We start from the raw sequence: 3,532 nt of genomic DNA, 5'->3' as shown, positions 1-3,532 counted from the left end.
TACAATAGATTGGTGGCACAGCAACGGAAGATAAGTCAAAAGACCCCTAGAGAGCAATGTTGATTTTAAATATTTCTCTTCTGCTATAATAACTTCCATAGCATCCTATGCATTATGAAATGCCTGATTGAGTTAATTTGCTGCATTGTAAAATAAAGCCATAATTATCATTATTAAGTGTAATTAACTGTACATCTGATCACTGTGAGGAATAGAAAAAGACAAATATAGCATGAAAACACTTTAATATCATAATTACTGGTCCATTTGTATTGTCCTTGTTAAATATGCATACGCTAAATAATTTGATTTAATATGTTGAGCTACGTCGCACTTTGCTTATCCTATCCTGATTACAAAGACCCCATCTTTTCTAGGAACGTTTTTGGCTCGAGACCTTTTTTAATGGCAACCTGTGGGAAGGAATGAAGACAAACAACCCCGTAAAGTTTGCTGGGGCCACTCCACAGTGTCATTTCCTAGACTTGTACTTTCTAAGTGAAAATGTTTTTAATGACTTTATGTATTTAATCTGTAGAGTCAAGACTTCCAATGGCAAACCTAGTTCAGCAGAGATGCAGTTGGAAAACAGTCTTTGCTAGGGAAGAGGAAGGAGAATAATCTTGTGCTATGCAGCAGTAAGTCACAACATTGCCAACCAGATTCTCCATGAACCTACGGAGCAGCCTTAACTGCAGGTCCAGAGTGGGAAAAGAAGTAGAGTTCCAAAGTTTTTGTGGCCTTCAAACGTCAATCTTAGAAAAAGCTTTCCCCTTTACGCCTCATAAATTAAGATAGGCCAAAGCTTGAAAGACTTGCTAAAACTAGATAAAATGGCCTGGATCTTTTCTTCTTTTGGGAATTGAGCATTTTTGTCTGCATTGATTAAAGAGTCTAAATTCAATGAGATTGTTTAGGAAATGAACTAATTAATGAGAAAAGATTTCAGCATTTGGCACTTTTGTAGGAATGTCATGGACTTAATGGGATTATTGACCAGGGGAAGAGGTTGCAGGACCTCACCATAGGCAGTTTATGTAAAAGAATCCATTTAACCTGCCTCTGAAATGAAACCACTGTAATGATTTCTGAGATCTGCCTCTTGTTCTGGTCAGCTGCCATCTCCTTTTCTGCAGCACTATTATAGCAGCATTATTTGTAGTATTTTCTGCTTAACTCAGAGTATCACTGATTCCCAGAAGCATAAAATTTCCAGTTTCCCTTGAGATCTCGTAGTGATGCAGTTGAGGTTTGGGGTGCTTTGTTTTGGTTTATTTCTATAATAGCCCCTCCAGTAAAGGAAAGTAGCAGTTACAAAAAGGTTTCAGTGAGGAGCATCTGGAGGGGCACTAATGGGAAATTTGCCCACGAATGGGTAAGCAACTTATGGTGGTGCTGGACTTTCTCCTGTACTCTCTCACAGAGGTTGGTTACCTTTTTTAATATAATAAAGGATGAAATGGTTAAATACATCACAGTTTTGCCAATAATAGGTGTTGGTGTATAAGTCTAACTGGCAGTCAGACTGCCCAGGTTATTGATTTTACTGTCTAATGGCTGAAAGAGATGTTATCTTGATTAATTAGAAGTCAAAAACAAATGCATCTTGCTTCTATTAGATCTCCTGGCAGTTGCTTTCTTTTTTTTCTCCCTCGCCAATGTTGTTGTACATGTACCTTTAAAATGTTTTAAACTAAAAAGCTATCAAGGTCAGCGGTATACAAGCCCTAGTGACTTTATTTCAGCTGTCAATGAGTCCTTAAAGCATGCACCGGTTTTGGTGGTGGAAGGTACTCTTTTAAAGCATAAGGCTTTAAATTTCATTTAACCTCAACAAATGAAAATCCAGTAGGCTATTATTCTTAGCGCTCTTGAAGTAACTTATCACCTCATTATGCTATTGGGCAGAAATGCTGACATGCTAGCTGAGTATCACTTTATATATTTACTGATGGTTTTACAGGAAAACATATTTTTCTCTTTTGGAGTGTTTAGTGTTCCGCAACGGTGTTTAGTGCTTAATGTGATTAAGCTTTATAAAGACCACTGCAACAGTGAAGCATAACAAAGCAGACAATTTTCTATCAGCTACTCAAATTATGATCAGTAAGGTGACAGAAAAAAAAAAAGATGATGGGGAAAAAAACGTCTAGGTTTAGTCAGCAATAACAGAATCTGTAGAATTATAATATATCATATTAATAATCACTTCCTGGTGGTTTACATGCTCTCAGAATGCCAAGCGCTAAGGAAAAAAAAGGAATCTTGCTGCATTTATAAACAATTTACATCTCACAGAGTTTACTTCAAGCACATGAGTAGTCGTTTGTTTTTACTGTAGTTTTATTTGTGTTTAATGTGAGCATGATCTAGAACTAAAATTACCTTACAAAATATACAGAAATATAATATATTGCACATGCTGTTGTGAATCAAAGTGAAATTGCCATGTTGGCATTTCATAACTTTAGAAGAGATCCTTGTTGTCACAACTGGTCTGATTCCGAAAATGCTATAAAAATACCAGGGACACATTTCATAGCTTTTCAAAATTTTGGGAATCCCATAAATGCAGTAGCTTTCTGCTCGCAATAGTGTATAATGTGCAATAGAAAAACACAAAGCACTGACACAAACTTTGCTGCATCATCTACTGAGCAGATGGTTTACATGACTTCCTTTCTTCTTACTTCACAATATTTTAGCATACAGTTAATCGGTTTATCAGGTTCTCAATTCTCTCCTCTCGGTCTTGTTGTCATGAAAGATAGCGTCTAAAGAAAGATGGCCTACATCACTGCACAATTTATAGGTGTGGAGTGGTTTAAGTAGCCAATTTGTAAAACTTCAGACTCAATTTATGTGCTGTTTTTCCTGTGGACTTTACCTAGAAAAAGTGTAAAATGCACAAGACTTCTACTCAACTACATCCCCCACTTTGCTTGGCAACTTGGTGTTCACACCCCCCCCCCCCCCAGGAGCCTGTTCAGTCCAAGCAAGGAATTGCAAGTGTTTTCTGAAATAAGGACGTAAAAGGACAGGATGTAAATCAAGGCAGCCCTGTGGTCATTTTAATTGGCATTCTTACCATTTATGCAGGTCCATGCAACTTCTTACTGTGCTGTTGAATAAAATGAGAAGTTACCACAGCAACTGCAACGTCCACGGCCATTTTTGACTATAGGCCTGCTGAAATATTGACCTCAATTTTGTTTGGTTGAAATTCACAGTGCAATTTCAGTAAATTTAGTGCTGCTGATAGCCGTCAGATTGACTGCACTGGATAGTGGGTTTAGGTAGTGGTAGGGTTAGCTATCTTGCGTTGTACTGCCACCAGCATCCCTTGTCTCTGATCTGAAAGAGCTTCATCTAGGCAGGGGTATAATTCAGTACTTGTTTTTTATTTGGAGACTACCTGTGAGGGGGTGCCTGCTAGTACCGGTTGTAATGCTGAAGCCTGTTCTGTAAAAACTGGACTGAAATTCACTCTGTATCAGCTGTACATGGTATATACACGGTATGTATATGGTTG

The sequence above is a fragment of the Aptenodytes patagonicus genome, chromosome 5 (genome assembly GCF_965638725.1).
Source record: "Aptenodytes patagonicus chromosome 5, bAptPat1.pri.cur, whole genome shotgun sequence".
Lineage (NCBI taxonomy): Eukaryota > Metazoa > Chordata > Aves > Sphenisciformes > Spheniscidae > Aptenodytes > Aptenodytes patagonicus.
Note: the sequence above shows the minus strand (reverse complement) of the source record.